This window comes from Delphinus delphis, chromosome 2 (genome assembly GCF_949987515.2).
Source record: "Delphinus delphis chromosome 2, mDelDel1.2, whole genome shotgun sequence".
NCBI lineage: Eukaryota > Metazoa > Chordata > Mammalia > Artiodactyla > Delphinidae > Delphinus > Delphinus delphis.
In genome coordinates, this window is record NC_082684.1 from 88,842,501 (window position 1) to 88,863,847 (window position 21,347).

The 21,347-nt window shown below is 40.1% G+C and overlaps 2 long non-coding RNA genes across 2 annotated transcripts in view; both read left to right on the plus strand.

The window, feature by feature from the left end:
• The window catches only part of LOC132419686 (uncharacterized), a 207,119-nt gene that overhangs the window by 37,043 nt on the left and 148,729 nt on the right, over positions 1-21,347 (plus strand). The window lies entirely within an intron of this gene.
• Positions 7,588-9,016, plus strand: LOC132420599 (uncharacterized). The gene is made up of 2 exons (XR_011246369.1): positions 7,588-7,927; positions 8,704-9,016. It is a non-coding gene; the product is annotated as an uncharacterized lncRNA (long non-coding RNA).

Consider the following 21,347-nt stretch of genomic DNA (forward strand, 5'->3'; position numbering starts at 1 on the left):
TTACAGTTGTTCTGTTACTGCAGAGCTCTTACTATGTTCTAGGTCCTGTGCTGGCTCATGTGCAAAGTTCCCAGCAAAGGCTAGCTGCTAAGAAAATGTTTATCTCTTTCTACCATTCACACTGACTTCCATGCAGGAAAAAAAAAATCCCATTTCATCCTTTCTGTGTGAGGTCATGTTCTCAGGGCACAGAAAATCTCATAGGTACACTTAGTCTTCTGCTGTGGTAGGAGTTGAGTGGGGGACAGTGTGTACATACATCCTTGCAGACCTGTTCTAAGCATTCTTAAAAGTGTCTGTCCACAGGGCAGTGGGTAGCAGGGTACAAAGGACAATTGGGATTCTGCCGGCAGTCTAACTCTGTTATAGGGGTTGCAGAATTTTCCTCTGGACCCCTTGGTCTGATGCACTTAGAGAAGGACTCCTACGTGCTTGTGATCTAGAAGTTGGAAGGTAGAAAGGGAAAACCTTCCTCTAAATCTGTGTTCCCGTTAAATCTTTAGCATCTTCACGTTACTGCTGTGGCTGTTTAATCGTGAGCCTCCCTTGGCTGAAAGAGCAAGCTTTCTTCAGTGGGGCTGAAGGAGGAGGGTTTGGGGTTGGTTAGTGGCTACCCGTACCCACACTATGAGGCTAGGGGCAGTTTGGCTCAAGATGCTCCAATCCTCCCAAATTGGAGTGAAAATTAAAGTTCTAGTCCTTTAGATTCACAGTGGCTATATTAGTTTCTTAGGGCTTCCATACAAATGACCACAAACTAGGTGGCTTAAAACAACGGGAGTTATTCTCTCATAGTTGAGGATGCCAGAAGTCAGAAATCAAGATGTTGGCCGGGTCGACTCCTTCTGGAGGCTCAGACGGAGAAACCATCCCAGGCCTCTCTCCTTGCTTCCGGTGCTGCTCTGCAGTCCTTGGCATCCTTTGCCTTGTGAATGCATCACTTCAATCTCTGCCTCCATCTTCCCATCACCTGTGTCTCTGTGTGTCCTTTTTGTTTCTTAATAGGACACTTGTTGGGAGCCACATAGGAAGTGCCTTTGAGTCTCAGCACGGACGAGACCCTTAGTGTCAGCAAAGCTGGTGCTGTCAGGTGTAAATATTGGAAAAGCAAAGTTCTCGTTTGCAAAGCTTCCTGCTTCCTGGTGGCTGGTGCCTTGTAATTGGTCTCTCTTGCCCAGTGCTGTAAGCTGGGCCCTCTCTGGAGGAGAAACCTGGGTTCCCGAAGACATGTGATTAGAGCCGGGGCCCCGCCAGTTGGCGAGGGATTCCCAGGGCAGGTGCTGGGCGTGGAGGCCACGGGGGCATAGGCTACCAAGGTGACAGAGAACTGACCTTCTCTGGGGGCGCTGCACCTCGCTCACTCGCACACCTCACATCTCCCTGCTTGGCCCCGGAGGATGGCTGGTTAGCCAGAGACGGGTAAGATTCCTCAGGGAAGGAACAACCTAAGACAGGCACAGTCGCAGAGGGGCCATCAGGAGAGAACTTGGGGGCCAACAGAGGTGGGGCATAGACCCTCACCCCCCCAACTTTGCAGGAGCCTGGAGAGAGGTCTCTTGTCCCCATGGCTGCTTCGCTTCCCACGCCCAGCTCAGATGAGAACCCAGGTAGCAGACCAGAGACCTGGCCAATGGCAACTGCTCTTCCACCGCAGCAGGGCTCTGTTTCCCATTTCCTCCGTGAACCACAGCTTTTCTCTGTGTGGAAGCAAGGCTTTCCTCTGTGTGGCTCCCCTTGTCTTCCCCTGCCTTTGCCTAAGGTGATTTTTATAGGATTGCTTTTGGTGTTAGGAAATATGTATAGTTTTAATGCAGGGGTTTAGGAAAGACCCCAATTTAGGGTAAAAATCAAGAGAAGGATTATAGCTACTTTGGTTCCTTTAATGATTATATTTGTTGGGGAAATATAATGGTGGGAATATTTCTGCAGCAGCTTTGTACTTTAAAAGAAAAATTACAAGAGTTATGGCCTCCTAGTGAAGTTGTAAACATGTTAGAAAATACCTGGGTATGGTGGCGAGTTTTTATGCAACAGTGAGTTTAATCAATGAGTTTATGGTACAATGCCCGCTCCCATAGTTTTTTAGAAGCATAAAAATAATGTGTATTGTTTTGATTATTATGGTGGGGTTGGGAAATTTGTAGATGAAATGTTATTTGAATATTGTTGATCACTAATAGAATTATATGTTTAAGTTTATGGATTGATCAAGCAGAATGTACAAGTACAAGAACACTTTAATCTCCTGAGAAGAACAAACAGAGTTCCTGACGTAGATGTGAACAACATGTGACTAACCACAGGAGAAGAAAGAGACTCTGGGCGATGGGAAAATTATCTAACCTGTTTTGATCAATCTGCTGATGTAAATCACCTTTGTTTTGTGGCCTATGTGGGGGAATTTTCGGCGTGGAAATGAAAATGTTAAATTTGAAAATGAGATCACTTTATAGTATAAAAGCTTTTGGAATCTTAAAAATAAATTTGTCAGATCCTTGCACCCAAGAAGAGGTGTCTTGAGTTCTGTCCACGCCGACTCCGTCCTCCCCTTTGGGTGAATCCTGTTCAGCTGGGGCTGGTCCCCGGCAAGTGGCGCCCGCACAGGGACCTGAAGGGGTAAGTATTATAATTTTCGGACGGATAGGAGTCTCACCGTAGGGTGCTGCAGACCCCCAGCTAGAGGAGAGAGCTGGTTAAGAAGGTGAGTAATCAGGTGTAATCAGGTGTCAAGATGGGACACGTTGAGTCCAAGGAGAGGCTCTTATTTATTGATATAGTTAAACATATGATAAACGGAAGAGGAATTAAAGTAACTAGTAAACAATTATCTCAGTTTTTTCAGTTTGTACAGGAACAATGTCCTTGGTTTCCAGAAGAGAGAACAGTTAATATAGAAACCTGGCAAAAGGTGGGACAAACTTTGCAGGTATATTACACCCATTTTGGGCCTGAAAAAGTTCCTGTAGACACTTTTGCTTTGTGGAATTTAATTAGGGAAAGTATTGCTCCCCTGCCTGAGGGTCAAAAAAAACCCTTATAAATACCCTCCTTTATGCAAGAAATAGCTATTGCTATTATTATTGCTATTATTATATTGTAATGGTAATTGTGATTATTATAATTATAATTATATGTATTTGTATGTTATATATATATATAAAATATATATATAATAAATAAATAATAATAAAATAAATAAATAAATAAATAAATAAAATATATATATATAATATGTATATGTTTATGTAATTATATATATATATATTAAATATAATATAATAATAAAATAATTATAATAATAATTATATTATAATTGCTATTATTACCAACGTTATCAATGAAAAGTTTTACCGCAGGGCATGAAAAATAGCCCTACCTTATGTCAGAAATATGTAGACCAAGCCATATGTAGTATAAGATAAAAATATAAGGAAATATATTTAATACATTATATGGATGATATATTATTGGCCCATAAAGATAAGGCCTATTTACATCAGGTATTGCAGGATATGATGGAAGCTTTACAGGACTATGGATTAAAAGTTGCTCCAGAGAAAATTCAAACTGAGCCTCCTTATAATTATTTGGGCAGATTAATACAGGAATTTTCCATTCAGCATATACCTTTTCAGCTAAGAACCGATCATTTGGTTACTTTAAATGATTTTCAAAAGTTTTTAGGAGATATAAATTGGATAAGGCCTTTATTAAAAATTACTACTGTGGAATTAAAACCTTTGTTTTTGATATTACAAGGAGATTCTAACCCCTTATCCCCTAGAGAGTTAACTGCAGAAGGAAAACAAGCCATAAAAAAAAAATAGAAAAAGCTTTAAAAAATGTTTTTATTAAAAGATTAGATTATACCAAACCTTGGGATTTAATTATTTTAAGGACTCCAGTTATTCCTACAGGATTATTATGGCAAGATGGACCATTAGAATGGATACATTTGGCTGCTAGTCCAAAAAAGATTGTTGCCTCATACCCTTTTATGGTTAGTTTGCTAATTATTAAAGGTAGAAAGAGAAGTAGAGAATTATTTGGAAAAGATATGGATAATATAATTATACCTTATAATAAAGATCAATTAGAGGCTTTGCTGTTGTTAGAAGATTCATTAGGAATAGCCCTGACCTCATTTGGAGGTCAGATTTTATTTCATCTGCCTAAAAGTGTATTGTTACAGTTTTTTAAGGAACATATGGTGGTTTTTCCTACATATTATAAGATGAAACCTTTGGAAGAGGCCATATTAGTATTTACTGATGGATCCTCCTCAGGGAAGGCAGCCTATATTATTAATAATGAAAAGAAAGTATTAAATACAGAAAATTGTTCAGCACAGCAATCAGAAATTATGGCAGTTATAGAAGTGATAAAATTAACCAGGGATAAAAAGATTAATTTATATACTGATTCCTTATATATAGTTAAATTATTTCCAGCAATAGAAACAGCAGCCTTTCCTGAGAATAAGAGTACAATTATTAAGTTGCTTAAGAGACTACAAAAGAGTATATGGAAAAGAACACAACCTTATTATATAGGCCACATTAGAGCTCATTCTGGATTGCCAGGGCCTTTAGCAGAAGGCAATGCCTCTGCTGATGCCCTGACTAAAATTTTTATAGTAGATGAGAATAAAGTACAAGAAGCAATAGAATCTCATCAGCTGCATCATCAAAATGCTAATGCCTTAAGATATCAGTTTAGTCTAACTAGAGAAGCAGCAAGGGAAATAGTAAAAAATTGCTCTGTGTGTCCTACACAAACTAATGTACCTCAACAAGGAGTAAATCCCCGAGGTTTGCGAGCTAATGATTTGTGGCAAATGGATGTGACTCATGTACCCAGTTTTGGAAAATTGTCATATGTACATGTTTGTGTAGATACCTTTTCACATGTGATTATAGCCTCAGCTAGAACTGGAGAGGCCTTTAAGGATGTGTGTCAACATTTAATGTTTTGCTTTAGTTATTTGGGAATCCCTCGGAAGTTAAAAACTGATAATGCCCCTGCTTATGTTTCTAAATCTTTTCAGCACTTATGCCAACAGTTTGGCATAGCCCATAGTACGGGAATTCCTTATAATCCACAAGGATAAGCTATAATTGAAAGAACTAACCAGGTATTAAAAAATATGATTTATAAATTACAAAATGGAGATTTAAAATATTTTTCTCCTCATCATTTATTTAACCATTCTATGTTTGTATTAAATTATTTAAATATGAATGATAAAGAGAAAACTCCTATAATGAGACATTGGGAGATAAATGAAAAAAGTATAAAACCAAAGGTATTATGGAAGGATGTTTTAACAGGAAAATGGAATGGACCAGATATATTACTAACTAGTGGTAGAGGATATGCTTGTATTTTTCCTCAGAATTTTGATTCACCAATTTGGATTCCTGATCGATTAATTAGACACCCTGAGGTGGGAAATTTATCGAAGCATTTTTCAGAAAAGAAATCACACTGCTGAGATGGCGGAATTACATCCCCGGGAAGAAAAACCAATTAACCCTACGGCCTGCGATAAAGAGGTACAAACTTCTCCTGAATTATTGGAGAAAAAACCTACACTGCCTTCTCGTTCACAAAAAAGAAGGTACGCTGTTTCCACCACTGAAGCGGCTCCAATGACTCGGGGGGCAATTAAAAAACTTTGCCTGACCGCTAAAAATGCTGTGATTACACAAGAATTGCCGTTGACGACTCCTAATTTTTTTGTGGCTATGCTTACTTTGCTTTCAGTTCAGGTGAGCGCCAATGATACATATTGGACTTTCTTTCCAGATCCTCCTATTTTACATACATGTACTTGGACAGATTCCATTATTCCAGTGACTTCTTCATTCCCTGATTTGACCGATGGCATTCGAGGAATACAGGGCTATAAACAATTTGTTATTAATTTTAACTACTCATTTACAGGTCAGACTGATTTTCCTCCAATATGCTTTTTTCTTGGCTCAGGGTCAATAGAAAATAGTCGAACAAAAAATGGATGTTTGTCAGTAGTTGATGCAGGATTTTTGACAGATTCCCCTAAAAGGCCCCCTAAAGAGCCAGTAGGAAGAGATAAAACCACAAGATATTTATGGTCATTGTTAGGGAAAGTTGTAGGACAAAATCAAGTTTATGTTAATAAATATCTAGCTAAAGTTGTTCATCCTTCTAGATATGATGATTGTGATGAGGCTATAGGGGAAGCTACAAATGAATGGATTCAGATAAATATTAAAACTGGATATCCTTTATGGATATATTGTATGTATAATAGGGAAAATAAAATAATCATTCCTGGAACTAGATATTATATTTCAGATTGGAGTATTAATTTTCCTGAGGGAGATTATAGAACATATTTAGAGAAAGGCATATTATATCCATGGAATAATTCCTATATTCCCCGTCCATTGAAGGTAAATAGATGGAATAGTCATGGATGGGTGGCTCCTATTTATACTTTTGTATATGAAAATAAAACCTATTATCAACCTCAGTTATGGAGATTACCCTTAACCACTCGTAAAATAACGTTAATTAGAGCTACTACCCATATGGAAGAGTACCATGTTCAAACCTGTGTGTCATCTCCGTATTCCTTATTGCTTTCTAATGATAGTGAAAAGTTACAGATTATGCAGTATAATATGAGATTTTATATTACCTGTCAGCAATGCATACTGACCACTTGTATTGTTCCTGAAATGAATGTGTCAACCATAATGGTGTTAAAAAGACCAGCTTATATTATGCTGCCAGTAGCGCTTAATGAATCTTGGTATACAGATATAGGGGCAGAAATTGTAAGACAGGTTGGAGAGCTCATACGGCCAAAAAGATTTGTAGCTACTTTGATTTTGGGAATTTCCGCTTTGATAGGAATACTGAGTTCTTTTACTGTTGCAACATATACTTTAGTAAAAGAAGTACAAACAGCACAATATGCTAATGATTTATCAAAAAATATATCCTTGGCTTTAGCGACTCAGGAAGCAATAGATAGAAAGTTAGAAGCTAAAGTTGATGCCCTTGAAGAAGCAGTTTTACATATTGGTCAAGAACTTACTGCTTTAAAAATTCGTCTATCTTTAACATGCCATAAAAAATATTCTTGGATATGTGTTATTCCCTTAAAAGTAAATTATTCTGAATATTCCTGGGAAAAAATTCAAATGCATATTTTAAATATATGGAATTCTAGTGATGTAGGAATTGATTTGGAACATTTACATAAACAAATTCATGATATTTCAACCTCTCAATATGATATAAATCCCTCTAAGGCTGCTGCAGAATTTTTACAAAATTTACAAAGTTATTTTAAGGGTAATTCCTTTATGCATATCTTAATAAATTATGGGGCTGCCGGAGTGGTTATAATTTTGCTCCTTATTTCTTTTCCAGTCATTATCCGATTAATTCAAGTTGCCCTCCAGAGTGTATATAAAACCAAAGTGGAATTGCATACTGCCTTTTTAAAAAATAAAAAAGGGGGAGATGTTGGGAGCCACATAGGAAGTGCCTTTGAGTCTCAGCACGGACGAGACCCTTAGTGTCAGCAAAGCTGGTGCTGTCAGGTGTAAATATTGGAAAAGCAAAGTTCTCGTTTGCAAAGCTTCCTGCTTCCTGGTGGCTGGTGCCTTGTAATTGGTCTCTCTTGCCCAGTGCTGTAAGCTGGGCCCTCTCTGGAGGAGAAACCTGGGTTCCCGAAGACATGTGATTAGAGCCGGGGCCCCGCCAGTTGGCGAGGGATTCCCAGGGCAGGTGCTGGGCGTGGAGGCCACGGGGGCATAGGCTACCAAGGTGACAGAGAACTGACCTTCTCTGGGGGCGCTGCACCTCGCTCACTCGCACACCTCACATCTCCCTGCTTGGCCCCGGAGGATGGCTGGTTAGCCAGAGACGGGTAAGATTCCTCAGGGAAGGAACAACCTAAGACAGGCACAGTCGCAGAGGGGCCATCAGGAGAGAACTTGGGGGCCAACAGAGGTGGGGCATAGACCCTCACCCCCCCAACTTTGCAGGAGCCTGGAGAGAGGTCTCTTGTCCCCATGGCTGCTTCGCTTCCCACGCCCAGCTCAGATGAGAACCCAGGTAGCAGACCAGAGACCTGGCCAATGGCAACTGCTCTTCCACCGCAGCAGGGCTCTGTTTCCCATTTCCTCCGTGAACCACAGCTTTTCTCTGTGTGGAAGCAAGGCTTTCCTCTGTGTGGCTCCCCTTGTCTTCCCCTGCCTTTGCCTAAGGTGATTTTTATAGGATTGCTTTTGGTGTTAGGAAATATGTATAGTTTTAATGCAGGGGTTTAGGAAAGACCCCAATTTAGGGTAAAAATCAAGAGAAGGATTATAGCTACTTTGGTTCCTTTAATGATTATATTTGTTGGGGAAATATAATGGTGGGAATATTTCTGCAGCAGCTTTGTACTTTAAAAGAAAAATTACAAGAGTTATGGCCTCCTAGTGAAGTTGTAAACATGTTAGAAAATACCTGGGTATGGTGGCGAGTTTTTATGCAACAGTGAGTTTAATCAATGAGTTTATGGTACAATGCCCGCTCCCATAGTTTTTTAGAAGCATAAAAATAATGTGTATTGTTTTGATTATTATGGTGGGGTTGGGAAATTTGTAGATGAAATGTTATTTGAATATTGTTGATCACTAATAGAATTATATGTTTAAGTTTATGGATTGATCAAGCAGAATGTACAAGTACAAGAACACTTTAATCTCCTGAGAAGAACAAACAGAGTTCCTGACGTAGATGTGAACAACATGTGACTAACCACAGGAGAAGAAAGAGACTCTGGGCGATGGGAAAATTACCTAACCTGTTTTGATCAATCTGCTGATGTAAATCACCTTTGTTTTGTGGCCTATGTGGGGGAATTTTCGGCGTGGAAATGAAAATGTTAAATTTGAAAATGAGATCACTTTATAGTATAAAAGCTTTTGGAATCTTAAAAATAAATTTGTCAGATCCTTGCACCCAAGAAGAGGTGTCTTGAGTTCTGTCCACGCCGACTCCGTCCTCCCCTTTGGGTGAATCCTGTTCAGCTGGGGCTGGTCCCCGGCAGACACTCCCGTCGGATTTAGAGCTCACTTTAATCCAGTATGATCTCATCTCCATCCTTACCGTCATTACATCTCTAAAGAGCCTATTTCCAAATAAGATCGCATTCTGAGGTCCTGGGTGGACGTGGATTTTGGGCGGCACTGATATTCAATCCACTCTAGCGGTCAACCTAGCATGACCCTCCTTTCCTCTGAAAGTCAGTCCCTCATCCACTTGGTGGTATCATAATGCCTTATAAAATACCTTACTGTCTGCAAGTGCTTTTTCATCTGATATCTAATTTGAGCCCCTCCCTCTGAGACAACTGGATTGGGCATTACCTTTGCTAAATCTCACCTGTAGAATGTGTGCAAGAAGTGCTTTGATTAAGGTAAGTTGCAGAGGTGGGACTAGCTCCATGTTCTCCTGATTCCCAGAAGGAATGCTCTGTAAGGAGAAAATCCAGAAAATGATATCCTTGCCCAACCTCTTCCCATTGGGATGTGTGTCGGGGGGAGGGAAGCTGTGCATTTCTTTTTATTTTCTGACCAACAATCGCAGTTATTAAGTGATGAGCTCACTGAAGCTGTGATAAAAAAAAAAAGCAGCTGTAGATCCTCCTATTCTCTCACACCCCAACAGTGAGGCTGGGTTCATACCCACCACGCTTACTCCTATGAAGAAATGTTGCTGTTTGGAGACCCAGACTTGGCCCAGGATCCTAGCACCACTCACCACCACATACCCCAGCCCCTCCCCTCTCCTTGAGAGTCTGGGCTCTGCAAACTGCCCATTGGAATGGCAGCAGACTTCCCATTCCTGACACATTGTCCCTCATGGAGGGATTTATTAATGGGTTAACTGAGGCTGCCGAGGCTGAATCCTCTCTTCTTATGAAAATGAGGACTTTCCCAACACATTAGACATACTTATTTAACATATATAAACCATTTAAAACTAACCAACATATATAGACCATTTAAAAAAGACAGAAAGATATTACAAGCTCGGCAGTGTGCCTGAGAAATGTTTGTCTTCAAGGCGATGTTTAAGTGGAGAAAGCAGACTTGAAAATGGGAAACCCTTGTACTGAAGTTACTTATAGTTTGTCCCTTGACTTCTTTGGGACTCAGTTTCCTCATCGGTAAAATGAGAATTACAATATCTCTTTGTCTACCCCATCTGAGATAACATTTTCCAAAGATTCCTTGCATAAGTTAAATTCTATCCAAATTAAAGTGTAATAGTTAGAAAGTCCATAACCCGTGTGGTTCAGTCCCAGAGCAGCATCAGCATGAAAAAACATGGTCCTCAGAACTAGGAGACTAACTCAGGTCCTTTGCTAGGATGTCACGAGCACCATGAAGAGGACATAAATTGTCGTCCCCAGTTTCCTTGCTCTTGCCACAGCCCACTCTACTTTTTCCTCATGACTCAGGCAGAAGAACCTGACAATAAAGAAGCTGGAGACCTCTTTAGAGGACCAGAGCAGTGGAAGGATAGGGACGCACAAATACGCTAAAAATTATAGTCTCTCATGTGATGGGGTAAACGTTTTTAGGTTGGAGACCAGAAAACTGCTTTTGGTCGAAAGAGTAGGGTTGGTAGACCGTCATAGCCATAGTCTCAGGCCACGTCTGCCTGGCCAAATCTCCAAGTGGTGGAAAACAGAAAACTTCTGCACAACCCCATTCCCAGGCACATTTGACATGTCCAGAGACATTTTTGCTTGTTACAATTTAAAAGAGGGGTTGTGTGCTACTGGCATCTAGTAGGAAGAGGCCAGGGATGCTGCTAAACACCCTGTAACACACAGGACAGCCCCACAGCAGAGAGTTATCTGGCCCCAAGTATCAATAGTGCTGAGGTTGAGACACTGCTGTAGACCTTCCTGGTCATCTCTTGCCATCACAAGCTCTCACCCCCTAACCCCATCTCAGCTGTGCTCTGACCTTGACCTATCCCAATTTCCAGGGAACAATTTCTAAGGAAAGAAATAGACTGTTTCTGGGAGAGTAGATGGGAGCTGGAAACTAAGAAATTCTGACTGTGAGTTGGAGAGAAAAGGGAGGTCAGAGCTGATTGATTTCCCTGCCATTAAAAATGGGAAGTAGCATTTAAAGATTGAAGAGGGACAATGGGCACGTATGCTAAGAAGAGCACCACATGCAAATGAAATGCAGTTTGAGCCCAAAAGCAGGGAATTGAAACAGGCTGTAAACAAACGGCATCATTTTCAGATGAAAAGAGGACAGCGGGAAGCAAATCGACTGGGCAAACAGATTTCACGTTGACACTTCCCGGGAATGACAAAGGCAGTAAAATACCAAAAACAACCTGATTCCAGTGGCAGTGGTATCTCTTTAATGGTGTTTTTGTACCAGTGCTGATTTTCACAAGGCAGCATTGGTGAGACGCTGCCCTTTCCAAACTTCCGTGGAAATATTTTCCATCATTTTGACATTTCATTTAAAATGAAATATAGGAGATATTAAAAATTCATGCTCATGCCAGGTATTATTTGTTTGACTTTGAAATATACAGTGAACGCACTGTTAATGAACAGTGAGCGAAGTGTCAGGATCGTGTGCACGCGCATATTCATGGGCTGCTTCCTGACTTCAGAAGAAAACAATTGCAGAATCAAAAAGGGCTGACCTTTTATGGTTCTAAAATCCATGAGTGTGTGGTTATGAATAATTGAAAATGCAATAATAAAAATGACCCTTTTGGGGGGTAGTTCAGGTAAAAGCAAAATGCCATGACTTTATCCTAGAAACATGAACCTCAATTATTTCTGAATTTGCATGAATTACATGAATATCTCACTTGAAGCATTACAGGGATGCAATCACATTAATTCATCCAGCTGCCAGCATGCCATCTGTGTTTCTCTGTAGTCTTTCCTCCACCCTGAGGACAGTGCAATGACTCCCTCCCTTTGAATCCTCTATTCTCCTCCCGCTTAGAATCTAGGAGGAAATTGCTTTTTCCTAAGCTGGCAGAGACGTTTTCTGCACTGTTCTGGGTGAAGTGAAGGAAAGGGACTGTTTGTGTTCATTACCATTGGCACAAGGGAAGGGCCACTATTAGGGAATGGGAAAAAAGAGTGGGAGGAGAACCTAGTTCCTCATGTAGTAAGACCAAAGAGGGTAGCCTTCTATTTTCTCTTATTCAAAACCATAATTTATTATTATTATTTTTTTGGTGAAACAGAAAAGAATAGCTTTATTGCTTTTCCAGGCAAAGGGGGCCACAGTGGGCCAATGCCCTCAAAACTGTGTGACCCCATAATTTATTATTATTACTTTAAAAAATTAAGGTGTAGAACTGTTGCATTCTTAAGTGTTCTCCACCATGCAAAATCTGTGAACACAACTCAGTTTTCTCACTGATTTCCTTTATAAATTAAATAAAAGTTTCATTTATTCACAAACCCTTTCAGCATACCTGCCATCTGCTGGATGCAGGGGCGAGACAGGTGCCAACCTTGCAAACATTATAGTCTAGTGGGGGGATGGACAGTGCCATGGGGGAGGGTAGGTTACTGCAGATGCACATGACAGGGGGAACCAGGCTGGTCTGGAAGTTCCAAGAAGCCTCACTGGTGAGCCTTGAAGAAGGAGTGAGAGATGGCTGGTAGAAAAAACAACAGGTGTTAAGCCTCCTGAAGGGGAGATGCTTTTCTAAGACGATCCCCCAGCCACCACAAGGGTAACAACAGCACAGAAACATCAGAAGAAATTAGCTCTCAGGGGTGAAGCATGGTGGGATTCAGGAGGCCTGGATTCTAGTGTTGGTTCTGACATTTATTAAGGAACAGAGAGGTTGTGCTATTTGCTCAAGGTCACACGGTCTGTTTTCTCATTGTAATTTCTGCATGTGGGAAATGGTGGGAGCATGAGGTTCCAGGCTGAATTTAGTGATCTGAAATTCTATTTTTGAATACACAGTAGTCTCTTACGTTTGTGCATGCTGTGTAAAGAATACTGTACATCAATATTAGTGCTTTTGTTTTCCTTCTTTAAGATTTTCTATGAAGTTATACATATCCCATGGGCTATGGAACTAGAATATAAGGTCTAAGAGAAAAGGAAGGGACTTCCCGTGTGGCGCAGTAGTTGAGAATCCGCCCGCCAATGCAGGGCACACGGGTTCAAGCCCTGGTCTGGGAGGATCCCACATGCCATGGTACAGCTAGGCCTGTGCGCCACAACTACTGAACCTGCACTCTAGAACCTGCGAGCCTCAGCTGCTGAGCCTGAGTGCCACAACTACTGAACCCACATGCCTAGAGCTGGTGTTTCACAGCAAGAGAAGCCACTGCAATGAGAAGCCCACACACCACAACGAAGAATAGCCCCACTCACCACAACGAGAGAAAGCCGGCACACAGCAACGAAGACCCAGTGCAGCCAAAATAAATAAAAAAGAGAAAAGGAAACTTGTCCTTCTCGTTTACCACTTCCTAGGAGAATTCCTGGCACACAGTGGGTGTCTAAGAAATAGGGCTGAATGAATAAATAAATTTTATTAAAAATTAACAAATTACCTGTTAGTTAACATCATAATGTGAAAAGCCAATGGGGCACAGTTTTAGAGGCCAGGCCCCTTGGTCAGGTGAGAGTGCCAGGAGGAAGTGTGGGGCATAGGGGCAACAAGTGTTGATCTGAGTGAAGTTTTCACTTTTTATCCAGATTTTTCAGCATCAGGTATGTTAATTTTTTATGTCAGCAAATTTAACATACCTTATTTTTAACAACGCAAAGACTTTCCCGAGTGGACTCCAAGTAGGAGATAGTGATGAAAATGAGCAAAACCCAAGAAGGTGGATAGGACAGAAAAGGTTCTATAGAGGCTTCACTATCAGAAAAGATCCTATAGAGGCTAGTAGTTCAAAGAAAGTCTGATTTTCGTTCCTTCTCATCCCTCCCTGTTTCTTTTCATATCGAATTCCTACATTTAGTCAGATACTTCCTCCCACTTCATATTTCTAGCGTACATTTCCCTTCTGTTCTGCAACCCTAGTAAGACTTTAATATATCAACTTGACTTGACATAGTAATATCTTTACATCTTGTAGTGCTTAACCCTTTCAAAGATGTTGGTATTAGGATCTTACCAAAAAACCCACAAATCTTCCCGCCCTTCATGAAAGGGGAGGCATTTTCCATTCTCTAGGTCAGGAAAATGACACATGGTGAGAGGTCTTCCTTAGGGTCACAGAGGGGATCACTCCCAACACCCCTAAAGTTGGATACATCAAGAAAGGTGTAATGAAGAGATTCTTTACAGAGGTTTGCACATGACGTAGGGAAAAATCTTAAGAAGTAGTGCGGAATCCTAGAGCTGTACGTAGTGGGGCTGTTGTTACTTCTAAGTCTGAAGGCATGAAGTGATTAACAGAACCCAGCAATAGGGAGGGATGTGCGGAGGGGACCACCTGAAAGGAGCTAAGACACAGCCACCTGTTTGTGACACCACAGGGGGAAAGCCAAGGGAACAAACACCTCTGCTTGCATCTCCTCTATCTTGCTGATTTGTTGTTGGTACTCCCTATCCAACAAACCCAGCTGGAAGCCAGAGGCAAGGAAGTCCATACTTGTCAATCTCCTGGCACCCGGTAGGTTGAGCAAGGGTGGAGAGTGGTCTAGAAACACAGGAAAAGGTCTGTCACACCCACCACTATGAGGTGGGTTGGGACTAGAGGTCGCATCTCCAGATTTCCCTCTCACTACTTGTCTGCATGTCATGCTTTCCTCCAAATGAGAGAATCTGAATTCACAGCACCTGGCCCCAAACCACCTGCGAGCTCTTTGATCCCTATATCTTGAGGATTTATGGTTGGAAGGCAAAACTTTGGGTAGATATATTATTCCTCCACTTATCATCCCTGCACATCCTTAACATGGACTATTGAAAGTGTATCTAATAACAGATTCTCCTGAGCATTTAATATGAGAATTTGTTCCTTTACCCCAACTGCAAGGTGATTTTTTTTTTTTTTTTGCAAGGTGATTTTTGATACAGGACAACTGATTATGTACTCTAGCTACACACATCAGCATGTTGATTATGTGAAATCTCATAAGGAATTGTAGTCAATGCCAATCATTGTGTAAGCGAAGGTCAAACGTTACGTCTTCTATTGGTGTCATCAGCATTTTTAGGATAAACCTTTGAAGCACACAAATTAATATTGGGATACATATCGGCACTGAAGGCATCTGTAAGAAATTAAATGCTTGTGGACTACGTAAGAGAGAGTGCAAGAGAGAGGAAGAATATACCAGGGTCCCCATGCACAAAATTGTTGGTTTAAACTACAAGGACTATGATTAGTCTGCTTTTTAAAAGAACTAAATGTAGCTCAGATATTTGAGTTAGTCAGAAATACCACTTCCCAATTTTAAATGTTTAGTCAGTGAGCAGCTGTGGAGAAAGACCTGCGTGCATGCGTGCTCTGTTTAAAAGTATAACTGGGAGTGCATTTGTCTAGGCGCTATATATACTATGGTAATTAAAAGCAATTCTTGTGGAATTAGACATATCTGGATTCAAATCCTGGCTCCACCACTTGCCAGCTATGTGATTTTTCTGAGCCTCTGTTTCCTCCTATGTATGTAAAATAGGAATAATAATAGTACTACTTGTATCAGTTAGCTTTTTCTACAGTTAATGCTGCATAAGAATGTAGCGTAGAACCTCATAATCACAAAACCTCAGTGGCATAGAACATTTATTGCTTATGTGCCTGGAGTCACATGGATGTTGGCAAGGATGTTGCTGATCTTGATTGGACTTGATTGATCACTTGTCTGGGTGTTGACTGACTATTGGCTTATCTAAATGGCCTCATCTGGGATGACTTGGGTGACCTGCTGTGCTGCATGTGTCTTTCATCCTCTAGCAGGCTAGCTTAGGCATAGTCTCATGGTGGTGGCAGAGGGCAGGATCAGTAAGTAGAAACACAGAAGCACTTTTCAAGCCTGTGATTGCTAATATTCTATTGGCCAAGGCAACATGGCTAAGTTCTAAGTCAGACTGGGAGGGCACTACACAGTTACATGCAAAGAATGTGGCTACAAGGAAAGAGGGAGAGTTGGGGCCATTAATGCAATCAGTCTACTGCAGGATAATGAAATTTAAATGAGATAATACTCAGCAAGTACTCAGCACTTGGTGATCGTTTAATAAATGGTAGTTGTTGTTATTATTACTATTCCCTATTCATATCACAACTGGCATCTATCAAGGTCTTTTGTTTTCTAAGCTGGTCTTTGTGTGCTACTTTATGAGCTTATAGAAATTCTTGCTTTAAAACAGAATGAAGAGGTTTGGGTTTAAAACCTGGCTATAAAACTCACTCTTAATACAACCTTACTGTGTATTGTGGTGGAAAGGAGTGTTTGCTGGGGAGCCAGACAGACCTGGTTAAATATTTTGACCATTTTCTGTTCTTTGATCTTGTATATTTACTCCTCCTCAGTCTCCTTAGCTGCAAAATGCAGATAATTGTATTTATCCTGCTGAATATTTTTTTAAAGATTAAATAAGAAAAATATGTTTTATGTCTTTCTCAATATTTGTCACACAATTTGTATTCAATAAATGGTAGCTATTATTATCTATAACCTTTGTAATCTATGTTTGTAGAAAATTTGGAAAAATAATTACCAAATTCCTGGGGTTTTTTAAACATCTTTATTGGAGTATAATTGCTTTACAATGGTGTGTTAGTTTCTGCTTTATAATAAAGTGAATCAGCTATACGTATACATATATCCCCATATCTCCTCCCTCTTGCATCACCCTCCTACCCTCCCTATCCCACCCCTCTATGTGGTCACAAGTCTATTTTATTTTTATTTTTTGTTTTTTAGCCACACCACACAGCATGTGGGATCTTAGTTCCCTGACCAGAGATCAAACCCATGCCCCCTGCAGTGGAAGTATGGAGTCTTAACCCCTGGACCACCAGGGAAGTCCCAATCTCTATTTTATTTATTCCTTTTTGATCTTTATTATTTCTTCCCTTCTGCTGACTTTGGATTTTGTTTGTTTGCTCTCCTTATTCAAATACTTTTAGGTGGTGGGTCATGTTGTTTGAGATTTTCTTGTTTCTTAAGGAAGGTCTGTATTACTACAAACTTCCCTCTTAGAACTGCTTTTTCTGAATCCCATGGATTTTCTTAGATTATATTTTCATTTTCATTTGTCTTAGAGTATTTTCTGATTTATTCTTTGATTTCATCATTGACCCACTGGTTTTTTAGTAGCATGTTGTTTAGTCTTCATGTGTTTGTTCTTTTCCCATTTTTCTTTCTGTGGTTGATTTCTAGCTTCATATTGTTGCGATCAGAAAACATGCCTGAAATACTTTCTAAATTATTAGATTTGTTGTGGCTTGTTTTGTAACCCAGTATGTAGTCTATCCTGGAGAATATTTCATGCACTCTTGCAAAGATTGTGTACTTTTTTTTTTTTGGATGTAGTTGTTATGTCCTGTAGATATAAATTAAGTCCAACTGGTCTATTGTGTCATTTAGGACCTCTGTCACCTTACTGATTTTCTTTCTGGATGATCTGTCCATTGATGTCAGTGGGGTGTTAAAGTCTTCTACTGTTATTGTATTCCTGTCAATTTCTCCCTTTACTGTTTTTCATTGTATAAATATATACTTCATTTTACTGTTGTTGGATAATTTGAGTTGCTACCATTTGGACTCTTAAGAATAATGTTGCTATTATCATAAGTGTATGTACTTTCTTGGTTTGTATGTGTGCACATTTCTGTTGGGTATATACCTAAGAGTGGACTAGCTGGATCATAGGTATGTGTGTGTTCATCTTCAGCAGATAGTGCCAAACTCTTCCAAGATGGGTGTTCTAATTGACACTCCCACCTGCAGTACATAAAAGTTCCTGTTTACATTCTCTTTAACACTTGGCCTTTAAAAAACTTAGCTATTCTGGCAGGCACTTTGGTATTTCATTGTGGTTTTACTTTGTATTTCTCCAATAACAATGACGTTGAAATTGAACACCACTTCATGTGTTTACTTGAGCCATCTAGATATTCTCTCTTCAGATGTATGTGTTCAAATCTCTTGCCCCTTTTTCTTCTGGTTATCTGACTTAAAATTGATTCGTGAGAGTTCCTTTTGTATACTGGATAAAACCCTTTGTTGAAACATGTATTGCAAATATATTTTCTCACACTGTAGTTTTTTTAAAATACTGTTTTATAGTGTCTCTTCATGAACATAAGTTCTTAATTCAAAGATAGTCAAATATATCATTCCCATCTTCCCTCCCTTTTACTATTTGATTTGTTTGTGTGTATGTGTGTGTCTGTGTGCATGTTGTGTTTAAGAAAATTTTTTCTGACTTGGATAACAACAATCTCCTATTGTTCTCTTTAAAATGTTTTTTCTGTTGCTGTTTGTTTCACATTTGGGTTTACAAGGTACCTAGATTTGAATTTTGCATAGAATGAGGTAGGAATCAAATTCTATTGTTTTCCATATGGACATTCCATTGTCCCAGCACCTGTTAGTGACAATATTGTCCTTTTCCCATTGCTCTTCAATGCTACATTTGCTTTAAATCAATGTCCATATATGTGTGTATCTGTTTCTGGGCTTTCCATTCTATTCCATTGATCTATTGTCTATAAACTTCAGTCTAGAGGGTATTAAATCTTTAAAAAGTGTTTTGCTACATAATGAAGGAGGCTTTTTATATGGATATTTTAAAAAAAGTAATAGTCCTTGGAACTACTTTCCTCACAGCCAGTCAGACTGATTCTGAGAAGTTTCCTAGTTGTTCCAGCTGTAAGTGAAATTACAACAAAGTCAGGGACTAGCAATTCATATTCACTTTTTTTGTTGTTGTTGTTAATAGCCCTTCCTCCATTCTTTGTGCTTTCAAATATCTCTCTTGTCTCTGGCAATCTACCATCTATCTATCCTATTTTTACATTCCTCTCATTACTCCCTCTCAACTGGATGTCAGAAAATTTTGCAGAGATAAAAACATGATTACAACACAACCCTTTCCAGGGACGTTTGTGTTTTACAGGGTGCTGCTTAGAATAAAATGCCTCCAAAACCAAAAAGGATGGATCTCTCATGGTAGAATGTCAGAATTATAAGAGGGCCACAGATGGTTGATTTTGTCATCTGTCATATGGCAAAATAGGACTGGGTGACCTCTAGTTCTGCAGTCCAGAGAGGTGACAAGATTTGCTCAAAGTCACCTAATTAATGTGTGCAAAACAGGAACAATGATCGGTATCAGAAGATATATTTATAAGGATTTTTTGAGGGATGTCTTCTTAGTGATCTTAAAATTTTACCAGATGAGTAGTAATTTATTCAGCTACCTCCAAAGATGAGCTCTTTTCTGAATTAATTATTATGGAATTGCAAGATTAGACTGCAGTCCTTCATTTAAAACTGCTTTAAACAAAAGTGAAAAGACAGAAAGGCCTTAAGGTGAACCTTCCTTTAGTAAAATGTTACTTGTCCCCATCTGGTTCTTTTAAAGAAATGTTGTCTTACATGCTTTCCCCCTTGTCAGTTGTGGCCCTGAGGCAATGCTTCAGCTGCTTGGGTCAGTTTCTATTAAGACATATTTCCTGTGAAGACCATGTCCCCTTCCTTTATTTTGGGCACCCCTCCTTAGAGGTGTCTGCTAACTGTAAGAAGTGAAAGACCCCATTACCACTTTCCTCCCTTAGATTCCATGCAGTTAGATCAGATTAGATAAGATTCAGTTCACTTTGATCCAATTCTCTTCAAATGTTTTGTGAGTACCTAGTATGTGCTGAGCACTGAGGTAGGCACGAAGAATACAGAGATGAATCAGATAAAGCAAGATTCCTGCCCTAGCGGTGTTGATATTCTAATGGGGAGGCTGGACATAAAGCAAGTAATGACAGTTATGAGGGAAGGTTTGGGTGACACCAAAGCTTTCCGGGTATGTTCTACATCCAGGAGAAAAGGCAAAGGCCAGTCCAGGGCTGTTACTTCATTTTGGCTCAAGTTACCATAAAACTCAGACAATACTGGCTCTTTTTCTCTGCCTAACGGACAAAATTTAGTTACATTTAACAAATATTTATTGACTAACTGATAGGAGGCACTGTGGTGTATGCTAGGGGAACAGGGCTCAGAAGAGAAGAGAAAAGGGACCTGAAGATGAGTAAGATATGATTCCTGATCTCAAAGGGCATGGGATCTGGGGGTGGGGACAGTAATAGGATATAATCGTAAAAACAATGTAAAATGTGCTCTAAGAAAGACAAATGGGACAAGTGAATGATTTTGAACTCAGGGGAAGGGGATACAATTGGGGGAGTCATTGTGAGAGGCTCAGTGAAGGAAGAGATATTTATGGTGATCTTTATGGGATCAGCAGGGTTAACCAGAAATATGGGGAAAGGCTTCTGGGTAGAAGGTCTGGCAGGAGAAAAGATACAGAAGCAGGAAGCTGTAGTTACAGGGGAGTGGTGGGAAAGTAGAGGCTGGAAAGGTACTTGGGTGGACCACGATATGGAAGACTTTATGTGAAAAAACAAAAGAGCACACATCTAATTTGGTTGGCAGTTGTTATTGAGGGAGAAGGTACATGATCAGAGCTCTGTGCCTTTGACGTATTTTTCTGCCACTAGCAGGACAGAGGGTTGACTGACAGGGGAGGGGATGAGGTAATCAATTGGAGGTGATTGAAATAGGCTTTACACAAGGGCCTATGAATGCAAGAAGAGTCCCAGGGGAGGGACATTGTGGACAAAGGGGCTATAAGATTGAGCTACAGAAAACCTTTTCTTCTCATATTCCAAGATGAGTTGAAGATTTTGCACCTTGGTAATGTGGACAAAGATGGCGTGTATAGTAGGCAGTTACCGTTTGTGCTTTTGGACTCACCACTGTGTGGGAATTTATGTGGAGCAGGTTTCTACCTTCTAAGGAGGAGGCTGGAAGGGGCCAGGCCTCTCATTAGCTCCAGGTACCTAGGTGTAGGCACACAACCCAGGTTTAGCCAGTTTATCTGGTGGGACATTGAATCTGTGGGGGAGGAGTGATGTGGAGACCCAGGGGCATAGCCCCATAAAAATAAAAGCACATGGAAATAAAAACACAGCAATTTGATGCCCCTGCATGCACCTGTCTTGTCGTACTGAGGGTCCTCCCCATCTTGGCTATCACCACCTCGACTACACAGACCTAGGATATGGACTTGTCTACCCTCACCTGGTTTTCCTG